At 40.7% G+C, this 21,864-nt stretch overlaps 3 protein-coding genes across 3 annotated transcripts in view; 2 read left to right on the forward strand and 1 right to left on the reverse strand.

The window, feature by feature from the left end:
* Positions 1-21,864, forward strand: part of snx29 (sorting nexin 29) — a 187,499-nt gene that overhangs the window by 157,072 nt on the left and 8,563 nt on the right. Inside the window, exon 21 of the transcript XR_013279503.1 lies at positions 17,645-17,749. The gene's annotated coding sequence lies outside the window, so the exon portion shown is untranslated. The remainder of the gene's footprint in view (positions 1-17,644; positions 17,750-21,864) is intronic.
* The window catches only part of ercc4 (excision repair cross-complementation group 4), a 221,266-nt gene that overhangs the window by 157,058 nt on the left and 42,344 nt on the right, over positions 1-21,864 (forward strand). The window lies entirely within an intron of this gene.
* The window catches only part of shisa9a (shisa family member 9a), a 42,445-nt gene that overhangs the window by 16,853 nt on the left and 3,728 nt on the right, over positions 1-21,864 (reverse strand). The gene's annotated exons all lie outside the window — the stretch shown is intronic.

The following is a 21,864-nucleotide window of genomic DNA, read 5'->3' on the forward strand; positions in this document are numbered from 1 at the left end:
GAAATAGTAACGTTTCTATTGTCTTGAACGGATGCTGACTTTGTGCCACAACTGGTCGTCATGGTAATGAAATCTGTACTCGCCACAGTTTCATCATGGTGACAATTGGGCACCAACATTGCTTAATTCTACTGATTCATAATAATTCAATTATTTAATATTACTATATTTCTGTTATGTGGCCTAGAACGTATTGTGTTTGACTTTGGAGGTTGCACTATATTCTACTGAAGAAATGAATAGACTTGCATCCCTTTCCACTTTTGTGTTGCGTTTGGAGACATAAAGAGAAAGCACATATACAGTATATGTAGGAGGGCTCCTGTCTCATACTTGGCTTGGCTCCATTGCTACTGGCGGTACAGTGTAATTCCTCCGTTTATTTTTTAATTTTTTATTCCGCACTGAAAAATTGCAAGCAGCTGACTCATCTATTATTCCCTCTTTTTCTGCACTCGGCAAATGCATAAACCCCTCTCCCTTTTCTTCATCTGCAAAACTGCTTCTCTGTCATTACTCGAGCCTCTTCATCTCTCGGCTCTTCTCTTTTGTCATGGCAACAATATATTTTTTTTTCCTCGTGTAGTAGTTCGCACTGTCGTGCAGTCACCCACGCCCACATATCAACAGGCAGGCAGGCAGGCAGGCTGGCCTGTACTGTACTGAGAAAGTCATTGTTATGCAACCTATGTTTGTTGTGTTGTCAGTTTGTCCGTTCACCCCCCCCACCCTCCAGCTCTACTTTACATATCTACCTGTACATGTTACCTCTGAGCATATTCTAGGTCAAATTCTGCCAAGTTTTGTCAGGCATTGTCCAAAAAAAGTTTCATTGAAAACCTGCTGTTGTTTTGGTAGAAAAGCAGTTTTACGAGCCATCTAACTGAGCAGAATATTTTGAGGATGAATAGATGTTGACATAAAATGATGAAAACCTGTGTAAATAGCGCCTTGAAAGGCTATGGGCTTTTGTACAGTTGTCCTAATCTGCTGCTTGTATTGAGAGCAAGAATTTGAAAATAAACAGCTTGTCGACCCTGATTAATTTATTTTTTCTCCCCTCAAATCATTCACTTCATGTTGCAGGGTGCACAGTGTACGCCCTTGTACTGAGGGAGTATGTGTGGTCCCTTCTGTGTCTCTGCATAAGCATCTTTAGTCACACTTAAACGGTAAGCAGGTTATGTGAGAGTCTGTGAGAGGCGGGAGTCAAGTGCTTCTTATTTGGCACGCTGTCTATCTGTCGGGTACACGAGATGCGTTGCATCTTTTCTGTCTGTTGCTCTAGTGGTCCTCATCCTTTCGGTCCATATCTCCCCTCTGCAGCATGAGGACGTTTAGGATCACGGAAGAGTAAAGAAGAGGCCTCGCTATGAGACACTCGTCGGGGTTTTCATGCGTGGCTTAATGGCTATTGAAGAAAAAAATGATTTGGATTCCTGTGATAAAATAATCGATGCTGGAACGGATGGAGCCATTAGACGTATTGCATAGAAGAGGATATAGTCAGGGGTGCGCATCAAAATTTAAGAATGATTCTCAAATGAGCACCAGAGGTTCTCATTTTTTTTTTCCCCCCGACCCAGCAAACTCATGGATGAACTTATGGCACATCTAGGCAAGGTTTATTGTTAATAATAATATGTGTAGATATGTCATTTTAATGTCAATGAATAAACTTTTTTTTTTTTTAATAAAAGACATTAAATGAATATTTAACACAATTGAGTGGCATGGTCCATTGGAAAAATTAATAGCCCACCTGATTTGCAGTATCCTGCGATCAGCTAACTAGTTTACCATATTTCTTAAAGGAAAGTACATATTGTAATGAACCGTCATGGAGATAACCTATGCAGAACCAAAATAAAATTAATTGAAGTGAAATTAAAACAAATATTAAAAATGTAATTCGAAAAATTAATTGCCCACCTCAGATTTGCGGTATGGGATCCTGTGATCAACTAGCTAGCTTAGCACAGTTCTTAAAAGTAAATATTTTGACGGAACGTCGAAGCCGTAGAGCAGCGACATGGACATAACTCATGGAGGACCAAAACTGCCAAAATTAAAAAATATATAGATAAATAAATGAATAAAAGTGAATATAAAAACGAATAAAAAAAAATTATTCAAAAATTATTCAAAAATTAAACACAAAAAAATAACATAACCATCTCGTCGGTGGCCATCCTCACAGACTTACATATGGACTCAATCAACTGGCCCCTAAGCCAAGCCAAGTCAGAAGACAGCCATCTTACGTTGCCACTTTTACTAACAACTTCCATTCTTTTTTTTCCCCCACTGAAAACACAGTTAACGGTGCCTGTTTTATGCTAGGATGTATGTAGTAACGAGAGCCTCTCAAATAACAAACTTCACAGTTTGCATCGGCCATTCAGATTTTATTCTCTCAGTATCGTGAATTGTGACTGTAATTGTGACTGCTAAGTCCGAACTTAAACTGGAGAACGCTGTACACAAAAGATTTATACAGCAGTCAATAGAATTCATGAATTGGGTTGGGTGGATATATTGAAGAAGATTAAATCACTCACTTAAGTGGTGTACCGTACAAACCGTTAATTTCATTTGCAATCTCTTCTCCTTCTCATTTTTATTGTAGTGAATGACTTGAGAAACGCATTACACAACCACAAACTGTTGCTCCTCTATGTGTCTAGCAACAGTGTGAGGACGAACATCCTGTTGACAACTCACAAGGACGTGCTTTTGTGAATGTTGCACAGGTTTAATAAGGGAGACAACATCACTCTTGACACATCCACATCACAGGATAATCAATTACGATACTCTTATTAGATTAATCCAACATTCTATTGCTGACTATTGGTTTGTTTCATTCATTTTTCTAGTTTCGGACACATTACAGCTGACATCAATCACATCACATCATTTGCAACATTGACATCCGAAAGAAGGGCTGACTGGTAGAAGCCGTTGGCTTATTCGAGACCCGTCCCCATCTTCGCTGACCTCGAATCAGCTTTCACACGTTGTGGCTTCCAGAAGAGTAGATCGGCTTGCATTCGGCCCATTGCTTTCAGGCAATATTGCCTCGACTCTGGTCAGCTCAGCCACCGCTGTTGCCAGCTACTTGTAGTTCTTGATAGAGGACTCCTGAGTGCTACCAAGGCCAGCTCGCCCAGCAGGGCAGCCCACGCCAGCCGCATTCCAGGAACCAGACCACCAACCCCCATTTTGCGTATTGACAGCAGATTCATTGTAGCCACAATACAGCTTTATCATGTAGCCTTGACTGTTACAACAAATGTCCAAACGGAATTCGAGCCAGACAATATTTAGAATCAAATGGGAACAGCAATACATGTTATCAATGCAGGTGTATAAACAAGAGTTCGCCTTGGTAATGTCAGCAAGTAATCATATACAACTCCAGTTTTGGGTAATTAGTGATGTAAGTTACTGTTGTTGTCTCTCATGCTCGTGCAATTCCTCCACTGTTTTTACGATTCGTGTTTTTTGTTGACCAGTTATCTTTAGCTTGAATAAAAAATTGGGCAGTCTTTAGTCCACATGCTTTCGATAACTCCATTCTTTCTCATTTGTCGCACCTTTTTAGCAATGTCAGCATTTCGTTTGGTGAGTGTTTCGTTGATGTATATCATTGGATAGGGGCGTTGGATGCTGGAGTTTATTAATTATCATTATGGTTTCACCCCACTTTAGATGAAAGGTTTTTACTTTCTAGTAACATCATTTGAGAACCAAATAGTACTTCCAGAATGATCCTCCCATATCAAAGGCATGTCATTGGCACACGCTTTCATTTGTGCCCAGAAACAACGCCTCGAGAACTTGAGGATCCAGGCCCCTGAATTATACATGATATGCAGCTTCGCCCCAAGGGCTGCTGTTCTTAAATTCATTGGACATCGCTGTCTGTTCCGCGGAACATGCCAGATTCTGCACCTAATATACGGCCTTGTTTTTCAAACACTGCTTATCTCATTATCATCACCATATGTCACTAGCTTAGGCTTCACTCATTAGCATGCCACTGTGCTCCCATTTAGGGAAATGCAAGCGATACATTGAAACGTGCATGAAAGGAGCCAACAATACCAGGTCTTTTTCTAATCCTCCTGAGTCTGCCATTAAACACATAGGACTGAGATGAGAAAGAAGGAATATTGAAAAGTCTGTCATGGGAAATGGCTTGGGGACGCGATAACAGGGAAAGCGGCTTTTAAACACTTAATTGTTCCTTCCTGAGCATTGCAAAGCACAATAGCCTCGGGTGCATACTTTTGCGATAAGATCCAGATGTCATACCGTTCTCATTTTGAACTTCTATCGATTACTATTGTACCCGCCCTTGATTGTTTCTATTATCATGCCGCAATCCAGTGCATTGACTTGAGTCTCAAAGGACGCTGTTAAGCCCGGCAGCAGAATCAACAGTAAGAAAACTCCCTGACATTTATAAAACCTGAAAGCTGTGTATGGTAAAAATACATAAATAAATAAAATCACTAATCGAGATGAAAAATGTTGCGATAGGAACTTTTGCTATCCTGTGAGACACTAATATCCCTTAAACATAACCTCATTTTTTAGCATATTCGACAGTTTCCCTTTTCACACAGCACACTTACCTTTTTAATCTGCCTCACCCTCCTAAACCACAACAGATGGGGGCAACCATTTGTAGCGACATTATAATGTGTCCTTTCAACTCATTTCACACTCATGTTCAATGCAAAATGAATCAAACTCGGTTGCATCTATCGTGCTTCAGTGATTGGAAATAATTCACGTGCGAGCGATTGGAACAGGCTAGGCAACGTATAGTGTGTAATAACTGTCATTTTATATTGAAGCGACATCATCAACAGCATCATATTTCAGCGTTAATCAGTAGTGGAATGTGCTCACGTTGATAAATGGGCAGCGTGACACATACTTCAGATTGGCGGTGATTGTTACATATATTCAGGCAAGCCGGGCTGCACTCTATCTACTAAGGTGACAGCGTTTATCATTCAAGGAGTCAGCAAGAGGTACAAACACAGCAAAATAATACCTGCTCCACTAAAGCACGACTGACAAAAGGAACCCTATTCATCATGATGATGGAGAGCCACTAAATGAAAGACAGTCACAATAACATCATCGAGGTCTATTGTGTGTCTCAACGATCTTCTGTCTCATTCACACAAAGACGACTTAATTAACTTTGAAATATTGCACTGCTTTTTTTTTTTTTTTTTTTTTTTTTACAAAAGAACAAAAAAAAGCAAGCCATATTTCTTCCTTCTCCCTTCTTCATCCCCACTCCCACCAGTGCTGCTCGAGTAAATATTTCTGATTGACAGGATGCTAACACCGCAGCATGCTGTCATTCACTAGTACCTCCGCCTAATGGGCCGTTCGGGCTTCCCCATCCGACGCTATGAGTCAGCGGCGGGAGCGCTGCTGCTCCGTTAACTGAGGACGACATTCTGCTCTAGACAAAGCGACACAGACGAAGAGTGGCAGGTAGGAAGGAAGGAAGGCATGGGAAGATGGCCCTGCTAAAGGATGTGTGTCTCCACGGAAAGCTGACAAGACGTCAGTTGTTGTGACCCAGTTATCACTAGCGGACAAGGCTTCACTCTTCTCTGCTTGACTGTCACTTATGTTATTAGCACTTGTAAAAATAGAGATTTGATAGGAAACAGAAGCATGGAGCAGTAGTGGTTAGCATGTCTGTTTGCTAACATATACTCACAAAAAAAAGTTGTTTTTTTGGTAGTTTTTTTTCTGTCTGTCGAGACAAGTACGGAATGGACGAGTTGTTTTGGATCACTGGTACATAGGGTATATCAAGACTCAAAATAAGCGCTTTCCCATAGCAGCTTTCTAGTCAAAATTTGCATTTTGCACCTCATCAAAACACACAGAATAGCAAAACTGAGAATCGCAGATGTTTACGTTTTTCCAATAATTGAACTAAGATGCGAGTAGTTGGAAGTCGAGGCAAGGTCGGTGCTATTTATGTCGCACCAGCTAGTTAGCGACTAGCTTCAGCTGGTTACTAGTGTGCCTAAGCATGACTCGCTATTAACTCATTCACTCCCTGCCATTTTCACTGAAGCAACCCTCTTCGCTCATAACTGTTGTACTGGATTTTGACTGGGTAGAAATTTTACATTCATTCTGTCAGATTTTGGTACTTATCCCCATGATTTTGTCCACTGCCAGTACAGTGGCTGCCATCTCTCTTCCACTGGCACTTGTGTTGCAAATTCTTGAATGGATGGCACCGAGTCAGCAGTCCAGACCAGAGTTCCCTGTTCCAAGCCTTTTTGTATTGTTTCATTTCGAATCGGCAAAACGCTTGCTATTCAACAGCGACTGTCTTGTTTTTTGTTAAATATTTCAATTCGTTAATGCGTCCCGTCTTGCGTTTACCTGCTTTTGATTGTGCTTGTCTCATTCTGTCTTGTTGACACTTCATTGGACCTCATTGTCATGCTCCAGCGTTTCTTGTCATGCCATTCACTCACATAAGCGCTGAACCTGTTCTTTTATTGACGGTGCCTTTTTGCTACGCTTACATTATAGAGACATACAGGATAGGCAAACAACCGTATCCACATTCTTTGGCTTAGAGCTGGCCTTACTAAATGTAGTTATCCAATTAAAACACATTTTTATTTTCCTGGGAAAAACTGTCAGCATATCCAAGTATTTTTTTTTTTTCCCTGATATAAGCTAAACTGATATATTTGTCCCGGCTTCACATTTAATCCAGCTTCCTCCGTAGTAACAAAGCAGACAGACTGAAGGCAGAATGCTGATAGTATTTAATTACCTGCAGCCATCCCACTGCAGTATTTTATAATCTGCTCCTCTGGCTCTGCTGAAGTGATGTTTTGTCTATAAGCTTTAGTCTGCTGCACCTGGTCTTCACGCTGAAAGCTTGGCAGGTGTGTGTATGTTGGAACACAGCTGTGAAGGGCTTTTCCCAGCCTCCGAAGACAAAGATGGGGGGGCAGGAGCCAGAGTTCCCCCCCACCATGCACATACGCACACAGCCTGCCAAGTAAACACAGCAGCAGTGGCTGCAAGTGGATAAGAAATGCATTGTGCTAATTAGTGAATTTCGGCAGCGACTGTTGTACGCAATTCAAACGGCATTAAATCAATCAAATTAATCCTAAATTGCAATTAACAGTTTGGGGAACAAAGTAAAGTTTGTCTAGTGGTACGAGCTGCCATAAAATAGAACAGAACTCAATAAAACAGAACAGTTTATAAGCGTGGTACTGTAGTAGGCTAGTATTTACATATAAAGTTACTTTTCATAATATATTATTTATTATCCTATATATTATTTATACATTGCCCTCTGCATTGCCGTAACTCTCCATGTTTTAGTATTTATACTTTTTTTTTTTTTTTTTTTAATGCAAATGCATACAGAAGGCTTTGGTGCAGCTTATGACATGAAGAGGTGGCTTAAAACAATGGTAGCTACTACAAAAAATGGCCAGCAGGTGGCGGCGGACTGAGATCAGCCAGGGCTATGTTGCAACAAGCTCTTTTTGATAGTGTTTTCACCTGGAGTTTGCATGTTCTCCCCGTGCCTGCGTGGGTCATTACTTTTCATTCTCCCAAACTGTGGAAACAAAGATGTCCTGCAGGTTGTTTCTCACTACCTTTTTTTTTCCCACACTGTTTTGAATCAAGGTGATAAGAGGTGCAAAATAAGAGCTTCATTGATAAGCTTAATATTTGGAGTGATCTCTATATTCTGCCTCTCTTGTTCCTTCCCACGATATGCTTTTCTCATATCAGCACATGGCAGGCACCCGGCTCTTATCTATATGGCTATTTATTTGCGTACAGGTTTATCCTGCATGGCACTTTCCTTGAATCGTCATTCTCAGTATGTATCTCCCCGTATGGTTACCTTCTTGTCCAGATTGAAAAAGAAGGTCATTGAAGCACACATCAGCTTATTGGATACTTTCCCCCTGCTTTTCACAGCTCATGAATGATGTACAATTTGGAGGAATGCAACATTATTTCAGGAACCTCGCAGAGGCCCAGAGGGACTCCTCCTCACTAAGAGATACAGATTAGCCCCTTGGTGAATACCACACTCCACCGCGCACGCCTGTCTGTTTTCCGGCCGCAAACACACCTCGCTGACGTTCTATTATTAGCGACGTAAACTAAACATGGCACGTATTGATGGCCCTTGATGCGGTAATCGTCTTGGGCAAGACATCTCTACTCCCTTGGAGAGATGAGGCTAAAATGGAGAGGGGAGAGGCAAAAACTAGGTTACGGAAGTAAGGAAGGCTGCCTCGCCTCATTTGTGGGCAGGAGAACACAAGCACTGGCAGGAGGTACAGTGCGTGTGTGTGCGTGTGCATTGTTGTGTTCCGTGTGGAAATGTCTTTGTGGGAAAGACCATGACTGAAAGTATCAACAATACAAACAGTGGCACCATCTACTTTACTCTAGCTGTTTTGTTGTTGTTTTTTTTACTCATTTGTGTGGGTTAGCTTATTTGTTCACTGGTTTAGTGCAGCTTTCTGTGTGAATACCTGTTACATAGGGCTGGGTTCAAAATATCAATATATCAATATCATATCGATACGCCTTTTCATATCCCAATATCGATACATAAAAACATGTATCGATCGGTAGTGCCCCCGCAGCCAGCTGGGATAGGCTCCAGCACCCCCGTGACCCTTGTGAAGAAAATGGATGGATGGATGGATGTCACGACAATGTGAATGTCATGTTTTTTGTTTGTCACTTTATTTACACAGCCTGTACTGTGGTTGTAATTGATTTCAAATTATTTGTTTTTATAAGTCCATGTTAAATAAAACAGATTATTAGTGTAACTGCAATGGATTCAATTCTTAATGTAAATATTCATATTTTTACTAATGCATTAAGTTAAAGAAGTTTCTACTATTTGCAGCATTGGTAATTTTGACTGTCTAAAATAACTACTGCGTGAATTCCTCAATTGAATCGAATCGAATCGAATCGGGCCCTTGTGAATCGAATCGATTCTGGAAATCTGAATCGATACCCAGCCTTACTGTTACACATTTGTATTCAAATTCTTCCAAGGCAAATGGTCCTTCAAAGTGTCACGCACGGTTTCACGAATGGTACAGTTCAGATGAGCTCAGCACAGGGATTGAGTTTTGGTTTCATATTGAAAATATAGGATAGCTGGAGATTGTTTACCATTATCTTGATAGCCATAATTAAAGTTTGAAAGTTGGAAGCTTGTAAATTTGAAGCGCACAAATTGATGTTACTCGCAAGCTGAACATATAGTGCTCGATGGAAACTGCAACATTCGTGTCATGGCAACGAGGAGTGCGAACGGACAAAGATGCCCCCCTCGGCTCGATGAATACCGCAGTGCAGACAGGCAGGAGACGGCTCCTCTGCAACAACGGGTGGTAAGAAGTGGGTCACTCGGAAATCCCATACGGGTAACCCCTAAACCACTCCGTCCAACCATCCATCCTTTCATTGCCACTGGGCTTGAATGCACTGCCAAAAAAAAAAAAAAACTCTAGCCCTGAGTCTTTTTTTGAGTGAGAGAAGCACCCGAAAAAACGCAAATGGTACTTGGAAACTTGCAAAATGAGGGAAAAAAAATTGCTTGCTTATGAATAGGACATATTTTATGGTAATAGCGCTGTTCGCTCGATTGCTTCCAACAATAGTAAACTGGAGAAAAGAAGTATGCTTATATAGTGTAGACTTGTTTCGTGTACCATTAGTGTGCCTAAATGTGTTTGATGCCCTTGTCCTTGAGTCCAATCAATGTATACAGTATAAATAACATGCTCTCGTCTCTGTGCCCTTGCGCAAATCTACTAAGAATTCTAAACCCACGCATGTCTTTCCAAATGAACTTCATAAAAAAAAAAAAAAGTAGTTGTGGGAATGCTTTATGATTTTTATTCTCCACACTTTTTTGCCGCCTAACAACTCCCACATAATACTTCCAATTTACATTGTTCAAATTTCAACTAGCTTAAAAAAATCACACCTCCCGGAGTATGTGTTGTCTGATTCCACATTACTTACAGTATTTGCACATTTTAACATTTAATATCAACTTTTCCCCATTCGTTTTCAATGGGACAGACATTGAACTTTTTCTATCACTTTCCACGCCCACTTCCATACATGTAGGTAACTTATCATCGTTACCAGGTGTCCAGATCTAGTTTTTATATCGGGCAAAACTATCAAACGTGCTTTTTTCTCACTAGAAGAAGATAACTGTGTTGTTTTTACATTGGAAATGCAGTCTGAAATGGCTTGAATGCATTTGAATTTAGGAACCAGCAGATAGATATTGTGGGTCAGAGGAGGCAGTCATACATAAATCAAATCTGTTGCGCTGCCGGCAGTGCTGTGCGTAATGAATTATGTATCATTTATAACTTTTAACTGTTGATCTTGGGACGGAGCGGAGCTGGTGGAACAATTTACACAACGTGAAAAGAGGACAGGATGACAAAGACGGCAGAATATATTGGAATTGGTGAGAAGAAATCTCGGCTTGTTTGGGTGCACTGAAGATTAAAATCAATACAAACATGCAGCCCGACTAAATGGCTGGCACCGCCAAATAAAATCCAATTTGTTGCTGGTATAACATGAGAGGAGATGGGCAGAGTCATTAATCTTTGAGCATGATTACTCTCGCTGGATATGCAAAATGTTCGGATTCAGCTCCTTCTACTTGACGTTTGTGAATATTCACTCAAATTTTCCAAGCATATTAATATTGATATTAGAAAATGATTTCCACCATAGCACACCTGCCCATTTACATTTTTCAATGCATGCATGCACCACGGGCTGTAAGTGGACAAAACCACTGCAGGGTGGCATACAGAACGGCCGATTAATATGAAACAGCTGTGACCGTGTTTGGAGAGGACGCTACGCAGACTGGGATGCGAATGTCAATCTCCCCATTTACTTGACATGTTTCCCTGGTGCACATATATTGTTCAAGGCAGCATGGTGAGTTGGTCTGCCTCGAGCCCAATTCACACTGACTGCGGAACGGACGCGGTGCGTTTTCCGTACGGCGACCGTATGAGACCTGTAGCTTACTTTTTTTTTTTTAAATCTTGTACTCCGAGCCTGGGCACTTCCATTAATCGGCAATTCCCGTCTTTGACGACGCCCACCTGGCGGCAAGTGCACAATGCCACAAAGCCTCATATAACTAGACTAAGTGCAATTTCTGGAGAAATTGCGTGGGAATGCTGAAAGCTGAACGCTAATATTTGATTGCAAGTGGAATGCTTAGGAAGCCAATTGAGAGATTTATGAAATTATAACCTCCTGGTTAGTGGAAAGTGATACTGAGAAAAAGTTCAACGTCTGTCCCATTGAAAATGAATGGGGAAAAGTTTATGTTAAATGTTAAATTGTGCAAATACTGTTAGTAATGTGGAATCAGACAATATATACCCCGGGAGGTGTGAATTTTTTTAAGCTAGTTGAAATTGGAACAATGTAAATTGGAAGTATTCTGTGGGAGTTGTTAGGCGGCAAAAAAAGTGTGGAGAATAAAAATCATAATAACATATGTGGGAATGCTTCAGCAACTAAACTGAATGAGAACGCTTTGATGGTACTGTATGTTGAAACAATCGGGGACCAATCCAATCCGATGTGCTTCCTGATTTCATTTACAGGTCGAAGCATAGATTTATTCACTGCATCTTTACACAACACATCTGTTGACTCTCTTTCCTCCATTCTTCTTTTCTGAGCTTTATGTTCAGTTTGATTTATCTTCAGCTCGCTGCTTTTTTTTTTTTTTTTTTTTTTTTTTTTTTTTTTTTAACCTGTTCAACTGCCTTCTGTCAAGCTGTATAGCATATTAATACAGTAGTGGAGAAAATCGCAAAGGTGGTGTAGAAGGATCAGATTATCTCTTCATTCATTCCCCAAGATTCCTGAGGGAGTGTGATTCAATCGCATCCTGCTGGTATGTTTGACAGTGACATCTAAGGGTACCTCTCCCTTGTGACGCCTTCTCATGCTTCTCTAGAATTGTTGTTTCTGATCTTCGTGCTGCACTCCTTTTTTTATTGCCTCATATTTTTCTATGCAATCATTGCAGGATAACGCTTGTAGGCATCTGTATGCATGCAGACTTGTGGCTAACATAGCGACGACACGGTCTCCACTCCGAGACCTTCAACAAAAGATCATAAAATATTCCATTGCTCATTAAGGTGATTTGCATCTTACTGAGAGGGTTTCTATAATTATTGACATTATTAAAACTATGAGCATTCTACTGTATGATTCCTGTCATGGCCCTGCATTTGTTCCTTTTGAAGATGATGTTGCCAGTTTCAACGTAGTTACTATGGTCCTGTATTTGCCACTCTAATTTTTTCTTGTGATGATGATGTCAGTTGCTATGCAGTTGCTATCATCCTATATTTGTCACCCTTGTATTTTGTCACGTAGGCCTTTATTCCGTCATGTAGAATTGAGTGTGGTCGAGGTTTCTTCTCTGCATCCAGGTCGCTCACGGTTCTTAGTCAAGGTTACTCCCTCAAGTGTTTTTCTACGAGGCCATCTGAATCTAGCCCTGCTCACTGTTGTTACTTTGTATTTTTGTCTATAAAGACTGTTTTTCAACTTTGGTGTCTTGCCTGCTTTTAGGTCCAAATTCCACACCTCATGTGACAAACTGCAACATGTAAATTATTAATAGATTCAATTCAGTCAAGCTCATTAGGTTTTGACTGCCCATTGTACGTACATTAAAATGGCGGTTCCTCAAAAAGTATTTATTGGTCATTTTTCTTCTTTGGCCCTTGCTCATGATACTGAGGTAGTTCTGGCTGTGTGATGATAACAACAGGTAGACAAAATAAAGTACGAGATGTGAAAGTAAGGCTCCCAAAGCAGGCTATTAAATGTCCTGGTGTAAATCCTCCAGCAGCATTTTGTTTCTCCTATCGGGTTTTGTTGCGTTCATAGCTTGGAAACCTCAATGCATTCTAAGCTTCTTGCATTTATTCATATAACTCGTTTATTTCTTAGTGCAAATGGGGGGATATATAATCTAGGAACAATAACACAAGCTAAAAAGCTGATTTTGATCCTTGTGAGCAATAAATCCCAAGGAAAAAAAAACAGAAACGGCTGTTGGACGCGAAAGGAGAGCTGAAACAGGATGAGAGCTGCAATCAGAGCAATAAAAAGCAAAACTGTGCTGTTTTTTTGTGAGGTGTTCCAGGCGGGTAATCTGCAGACAGGAGCAAGAGCTATCAGAGCAAAAAGAAAAAAGCCCAGCATCATGACGCATTTCGACCAGCCACATGTCCTCTAGCCGCAGGCCAGCACCCAGCAGGATTGGGGGTGGTGGGTGTGGTGTCCATATGTAAGCAAGAGAGCAGCAGGGCGAGCTTGAGAGGGGGCGCCAACGTGGCCCTTCCTCCTCCGGGCAGGGCGACGTATGAGCCAGGCCATACTGACGCCTGTGGGCAAGAGGGGACGGTGGGCGGCGCCTCCTCTCCAACGGGTAGGGGGAAGGTTCGCGAAGGCGCCCCCAGCGTGAGCTTTCCCAGCCTGTGAGTTTTACATCGCTGGTGGCATCAAGCAGCTTTCCAGGCAAATCTGCTGCCTGCCCCCAGGCTGCAGGCCCAGAAAATAAATGTGTTCATGTTGCTGTGGCACATGACCGCTTGTTGGTGTCCTTACGCATGTGAAACTATTCTCATAATTGTCACAGATACGATGTAAAACAAACTCCTCCTTCGTTTGTATCGTATCATATTTTAATTGCAGTGCATTGTGAGTTGCTTCATACATTTAACAAGGCCATATTTGGGAAAACTGACTTTTTAATTGTTTGCGTACAAATAGTTGGGGCTCTGGTGTGCCTGTACGCTCATAAAATGTGGAATTATACAACCAATTAAATGCGAGCAGCTTATTTTCTTTGAGCAAACCGTTTTCTGAATTGTGATCTCACAGTTGTTGTTTTTTTAATAGTACCAGTATGACTCAGTTAGTCCAGGCCTCTTGTTTGTGTTAGACTAGAGTGACGGGAATGTCGCTTTAAACGAGACTGTCCCGATTTTTTGAGCTTTGTGTCCTGAGTCCCATTGGATTTCGCCAGCCCCACATTTATGCCGGTCCCGTCCCGGCGCCCAGTCAGCAACCCAATTGTTTGAGCCATGTGTATGTCAGTCACACAGTTGTCATAGCGATTCATACAATAAAACCAATTAAAAAGGAATTTAACTGTTAAATTCCTTCCTATTTACGTTAACATTAACGTTTGCATTCTCATCTCCAGCTAATTCGTCGGTCAAACCCAACGCTAGCTGAGCAGGGACAAGGTAGGTGAGCGTGTAAACTTGTTAAGCACTGTTGAACTTTCAACCACGATAGCATTTAGCATTATGTTAAGTAATAGCACAATCACCAGTCACCAGATTGCAAGCATGCTAGCAATTAGATTTTGTTCTGAATAGCTCAATGTGAGAATATATTGTTTATTTAATTTTCAACTAAATTCAAGTGAATTTTAATTCTGAAAATCTCGTCATCCTAGCACAGATGAGAAGTGATGTTTTGCTTTCGGCCAATTCGTCCAAAACACGGCTGTTTTTAAAGTTGCGGACACGTGCACAGTTTTGTCCATACTTGCCCTCACTCACACCATTACACTCTCCAGGATGATGATTTCTCGTCTATTGTCATTCTACAACATGCAGTTGTTGCAGTGATAGTGTATTATAACACAGGCGACACAGAACAGGGCTGTAATAGAAGCAGATTACACAGGATTTGACACGGCACAACACAGCCACATGCGAGAGAGCCCATGTGGACTAACAATGCAAATACGAGCTTTGCCTACACAGTCAGCAGTCTTATTGTTCACAGGAACGTAGCGGCTTCAATAATAAAGATGCCTGCGTTCAACTCAGCAAACACATCCAAGCATCACAAATAAAACCCACGACTCCAAGCTGTGCTTTTTTTTTCCAGCTACTACGTTTTGGTTAATGATTAGGTTTGCGCTTCACTTACTGTGACGGAAAAAAAGTGTCAAAATATTTGCAACTCTCTTATTATATCAGACGATTAAAAAGAGCCAGCGTAGCAGTTAATTACAAACCAGTGGCGATCACCACCTGTTTAAACATACAGATGGGAGCTCTTTCAGCTGATTCTGTGACGGCCTGGCAGCGCTGCATACAGTAGATAGACCGATGGTGCTACAGTATATGTAAATGAGGAAACATTAGGAGAGATGGATGCAATTTAGCTCTGTGCACTCAAGATTTGACTGAAGTGCACCACGGGGTCATGTTGCTGCCATTTGCATGCTCAAAAACTGCTAAACACATTAGTGTACATACTTGGACACATGAAAACGCTCCCGTACGTAATTAATTACCTGTCAAATGCGGTGGAAGATGAGATGAGACTTTCTCACAGCAAATGATATAATTAATATTTAGAATGAATAGATGGGTGTGCTGGTAGCGGGTGCAGGATATTCTCTTTCATTACTTGGATACAAATGGCAGAAGTGCTTTTGTCTCAGTATGAGCAAGGTGACAAGCTACAGGAATTCAAGCAGACATTCGCGGCCACTACAGTCATACGACATAATGAGACTCAAATCACATTTTGGCTTCACTAAAACATAGTTATAGCAAAATTGAGAATCACAGATTTGTAAGTTTTTCCCAATAACTGAGCCGCTGAGGCTGTCTGGAAAAACCACCTACACATACAAGTAGTGCTATTCGCGCCACACCAACTTGCTAGCAACGAACTTTAGTTGGCTAGCTTGTTCGGCTAAACATGCTGCGGAATCATCACCTCCATGTCGATAAATAAGATGCACTCCTTACAAGTATTGATCTCACCTAGGGATGATGAGTACACAGTAAATTTTGTCAAGTAAATATGACTATTTCGAGTAAATTTGACTCTATTTAGAGTGGAACCAAATAAAGTTTTAGAGTAGGCTAATATTTACACTTGGAAGAGAGTAAAATAAAGGATTGGGGGAAAAAAATCAGGGTTGAGTGTGACTACTGTATTACTCTAAAGCTGAGTCTATGTGGTCCCACTCTAAATAGTCAAATTTACTCTATAGAATTTACTGTGCAATACAAATGTTTTCACGTACACATAGACCCGTTTACTCAAGTTGATCTGATACATTACACTGGTGTTCACTCAAATCAAGTGAATGACACCTTAGGGGCTCGTTGACCGCAAAACCTCTGTCTTCACGTAAAAAAAGCCCTTTGAGGAAAAAAAAAAAAAAATCCACCTATCTACTAGACTTCTCTTATTTCTCATCATTTGCTAAGACTACAATTCCTTCTCATCTCACAACTTCCCAGTCGCAATCTCTCGATGTTGGCAGCGTACTGTCCGTGTTCCCTGAGTGGATTTCTGTCATCAAGTTGATGGTTGCTATGCGGCACCTAGGTCCTCATAAACAGGCGTCTAATGGGGTCTTGTGGATGCTGAGGGGCCTCACATTAAGATAATTAGGCAGTGAGAGGGTGCAGGAAGGAAGAACTGGCGAGAAAGAAGTCGCTGCTGAACGCCCTGACTTACAGCCTTGTTGTCTTGTGGCCCATATACGATACGATGCGATATGATACTATACTATACTAATGCTATGCTATAATAAATACTATACTATATAATAATCCATCCATCCATTTTTTAAACCGCTTTTCTTCACAAGGATCGCGGGGTGCTGGAGCCTATCCCAGCTGGCTTTGGGCAGGGTACAAGCGGGGTACACCCTGAACTGTATAATAATATATAATAATATACTATAATAATCTACTATAATACTCTACTATAATATAATATATAATATACTATAATACTATACTATACTACAATACTATATTTCACTATGCTATATTATACGGCACTATGCTATACTATAATAGTATACTACTTTGTATACTATAATACTATGCGATACTATAATAGTACACTATACAATAATTGTATTCTATTAAATACTATAATAGTACACAGTAAATTCCGTACTGTAAATTTGACTATTAGGAGTAAATTTCACTATTTAGACAGGGACCGAATATACTCAGTTTTAGAGTAAACTAAGGTTTACACTCGGAAGAGAATAAAATAAAAAAATTGAAAAAAATAAAACTCATTTAAGGGTTGAGGTTCGAACTCACAACCTTCAGCTTGGGAGACTACAACGTTGCGATTTTTTTATTATTTTTTTTTTTTACTCTAATTTTGACAATACTATTCAGTAAACTTGTACTTGTATACTGTAAGATTATCTGAAACTTCAGTATTATACAGGTTGTAATCTGTTTCATGTTTGAACAGCGTTGAAATAAAATATTACGGCTTAATGTTCCATTAACATAACATTCTCCCATGCTTAAAATGTGAACCGTAACCCTGATTTCCGATTTCCCAGCTTTCGCCATCACACCGAGATTGAAGCGGGCGGCAGGCATTACAGTGCAGACGCGACCCGGATCGCTCGGTCCTGCCGAGTCATGTTCCTTTTCACAGTCTCTTTTCGCCGATGTATTTTCAGCCTGCCCTGTGAGTCGGATCTGTAACTGAGGCTCTCGCTTCCGCTCTGACACTCAGCAATCTGATGTGAAACAGTGAAGGCGCCAGTGACAGCGGGGAGACAAAGGTCACAGTACTTTTTTTTTATTTTTTTTGTAGGATACACCAAGCTTCTTTTTGACAGGTCTGCACTGTGCATTAAAAGAAAAAAAGGTAGAACACAGCACCCATGTGTGCTTCTCCCAGGCTCAGATGAAGTATTTTGCAGATGCCTGTGAAATCTCACAAGCAATTACCTATTAAAAGTTTTATCTTTCCCATCTCGGAATGTTTAGGAAAAGATGATAACTGCTGGGGGAAGATAATTAAGACTGCAAATGGGGGGGATTGCATTGTGAATACAGCACACACTGTGTGCGTGCAGCGATCTTATTAAAGCTAACCGTGCACCTGAAGCTCTAATGTGAGACCCCCAATGTCAGATACATCACTGTCAATATTGATTAAAGTGCGAGAAATCAGAGTAACGATTCATTCGTACTAATATAAAATTACCCTGTTAATTAAATCCGACTGGGATGCGTTGCTGTTGTAACTGTTCAGTCATCAAAGCATCCATTGCTGAAGGTATATTTTAGGTGTGTGTACAACAGTGCTAATCAATTATTTTATGTCATGCCCCCCAGGAAGAATAAAATATTTCACACCCCCAAAACTGTACACCTCTGCATAACGTTTTATCCTTAGTAACTCTTTGACTGCCAAAAACGTTTAATGACGTACGATAAAATCCGAAAGAATTCCGCCATAAACGTTAATTGACGTTTAAGTTTTTTGGGGGGGGGGTTTGCCCCTCAATGGGCAGTGCAACGTCTTGTTTAGCGCTTTGAAACGTATCCCAAATGAAGTTTGAATCCCCTGAGGGGTTTTCTGTGTGTACACTCCTCCGTCCTCAATTCCAAAAGGGAAAGCCTTCAGAGCTTCGGAGATGGCTGCTGCCATCAGTGTGGGTGTTTGCCACTAAGATCTTTTTTACTCCACACATTATGCTGTTGCCTCTCCCCCGTTCCCGCTTCCGCTCTTTCCCCGAGCCTCCCTTTTTTTGTCTCTTCAGCTCTTTGACGCTGAAAGTGAAGCGCTGCAGGATTTTGAGCCTTTGAGGATTCAAACTGACGCTATTGGGTATTGAGACTAAGTCAGCCCAGCCAGTCAGTCCAGCTGGGGATATAAAAACAAGAAACTTGTCCATTTTTAGTAGACTGCCAAAGCCTCTGTCAAGGCATGAGAGTCTCCAACATTACAAATACCTCAGGAAATTAGCTTATTAATTAATATTATTGGGCGGGGGTGTCAAACATAAGGCCCGCGGGCCGGATCAGGCCGAAAACGGTTTTAATCCGGCCCGTGAGATGATTTTGTAAATGTAAATAAAAATAAATTAAAAAAATAAATGTCGGACTAATTAACTCATTTGCTCCCAATGACGCATAAATACGTTCTATTTTAAATATCACCAGTGTCCCAAAGACATACTTTTTTGTTTTTTTTATGCTAGAGCATACAGAAGGCTTTGATGTGGCATCTAAACTAAAGATAAGGGTTAAAGCAATATTATTACAAAAACAGCCAGCAGGTGGCAGCAGAGTATAAGAGATCAACCAGTGCCATGTTGCAACAAACTGTTTTTCCCCGGTTTGAAACAGATCTATATTCTAATGCAAATTGCTGCAAAACGGAAACAGAAATATACTTTTTTTTTTTTTTTTTTAAACCTGATGAATCAAATCAAAATCAGTCAAAATTCATCAAAAGAGCAGGGCGGGAAGGGGGTTTGCTTCAGTGAAAATGGCTGGGAGTGAATGAGTTACTCTTCTTTCATCAGGAAAAAAATGCATGTTTCTATCTGTTTCCGTTTTGCAGAAATTAGCATTAGAAGAGAGCTAAGTTTCATCAGTTTTCACAAATCTATTTAAAATTGTAATTTGTAAATTGTAAGTAATTTAGCTTTTTTTCTACATAGCCCTGATTATCTCCTTTGCTCTGCTGCCACCACCTGCTGGCCGTTTTTGTAATGACTACCATTTCTGCAGCCGTTCTTTGCTGTTGAGAGGCTGCATCAAAGCCTTCTGTATGCTCTAGCATTAAAAAAAAAAAAAAAAAAACGTATAAATACGTCTTTGGGACACTTAAAACATAAAAAACGTATTTACACGTTATTGGGAGCAAATGAGTTAATATCGATTCAATTCAATTAATAACTGAGAATCTCAATTCTTTTATGAATCGATTTTTTTGGCACACCCCTAATATGGAACACCTCTACTGTGAAGACAAATTCTTTGTGCGTTACATACTTGGCCAATAAATCTGATTGCATGTTGCCCTCGTATTGTGAACGTGCAACAGTCGTTAAAAGTAATCACAGACACTTGTCGATGGGAGTACACGCTCGGCAAAGCAGCAGCCCTCATCACAGATCTATTCATTTCTATTGGTTGACTGGAATGCACAAAAGACCTAAAAGGAATTATTTTCCCCGACAAGGACGGCAGAGACTTGCCAGACCAGGTCCATTGATACCAGTAAAAAGCTAATCATGCCACAAGCTTTAATCAATATATGCACTAAGAATAGATTTTCCAGCACAAACCTGTGCTACATGGGAACAAATCTCCTTTGTGCAGCACAAGCGTGCGGTCCATTTAACCTTTGCACTTATCTTTACATTGCAATTACTATCCATCCATTATCCTCTTCCCTTCTCTCTGCTTTCACACTGACACCTTTTCACTCTGTGCATCATCTGATCATCATTTCAAACAAGAAGAACACGATGCTTGCATCCAGCAAATCCATACCTAATTCCTCTCTGCCCCCCCGTAATGAATAGTCACCCGCGCCAGCGGAAGAAGCCCTGAACCGATCAAGTCCGCCCTGTCTCATACAGAGGTTTCTTTTCCCGATCCCAGAGGTTAATAACAGTCCGCGTGATTACCCACAAGCTCGCGGATTAGAGGGTTCACGGAGTGTCGATTCCGCACCGCAAATAGTAATCGCCATTTCACAGCAGCGTCCACTCAGGTGATAGGCCGTCCCACTATCTCATCTCTCCCACTGTGAGGACAGGAAAAAAAAGATGCCCACTCACAAAAGAGCAAAAGACTTCGTGTTATTTTTTTTTGTCCTTTCATGACAATTTGAAATAACAGCAACTTATGTTTTTTCACCGTGTGATGTATTGTTCTCACAAAGTTGTTTGCCAGGAGCGCCTCTCGCAGATATTTCTCACGCTGAAAGGAATTTGATGTAAATATCAGATGTAATTGGGCTACCTCAGGTACTCAAAGCGCTTTAAACACTCGATCCTCATTTTCTACTGATGACACGGCATCATGAGCAACTGGGGATTCGGTATCTTGCTCAAGGACACCTCAACATGTTCAAAAGGGGTTTAGGATCGAACCTACAACCTCTTGGTTGAGAATATTTATTGAGGCACACATTGAGTTCCTCCACATATTGACTCGGTTCGCAAGCATATTATGTGCCTCTCCATCTGATCGTTAACGTGGATTTTAAACACAGGATGGCCAAAACATGCCTTATGGAAATTAAACTGCACTAAAAATAAAAAAAATAGTCACCAGGGGGTGCTAGAAATGCACAAATGGAAATCAACCTGACTTTTTGAATAGATGTGCTGCTTTTAATATCGTGACATGACGCCAATTGCGATATCCCGATATTGCCGTTATCGTTACATCACTAACAGTGAGCCACACGACCCCGCCTAATCTATTTAATATTTTTAGGGATGTTCCACAACACCCTAAACCCTAACCCCTTTTTTTTTTTTCACACACCGATGCCAGTACGAGTACTCAGTTCTTGAGTAGTAACTGATACCAAATACCGAAACTACTAGTACATTAACATAAAAAAAAAAAAAAAAACTATGACAGGTAATCTTAAAGAAGACCTCTATATAATTCCAATATAACATTTTTTTTTTCTTAAAATTGCATAAAATTAATGGAAATTTCCAAATTATGTTCCCATTTGGAAAATTCAACAACAAATGAATTTAAATGAATGAATGAATAAATAAATAAATAAATACATGTTTATTTTATTTGAACTGAGTCAAATGTCATTTTTTAGCATATGTCGCGGGCCACTGAAAATGGACGGCGGGCCGCAAATGGCCCCCGGGCCGTCTTTTGGACACCCCTTGCATTAAAG

This window comes from Festucalex cinctus, chromosome 17 (genome assembly GCF_051991245.1).
Source record: "Festucalex cinctus isolate MCC-2025b chromosome 17, RoL_Fcin_1.0, whole genome shotgun sequence".
Classification (NCBI taxonomy): Eukaryota; Metazoa; Chordata; class Actinopteri; order Syngnathiformes; family Syngnathidae; genus Festucalex; species Festucalex cinctus.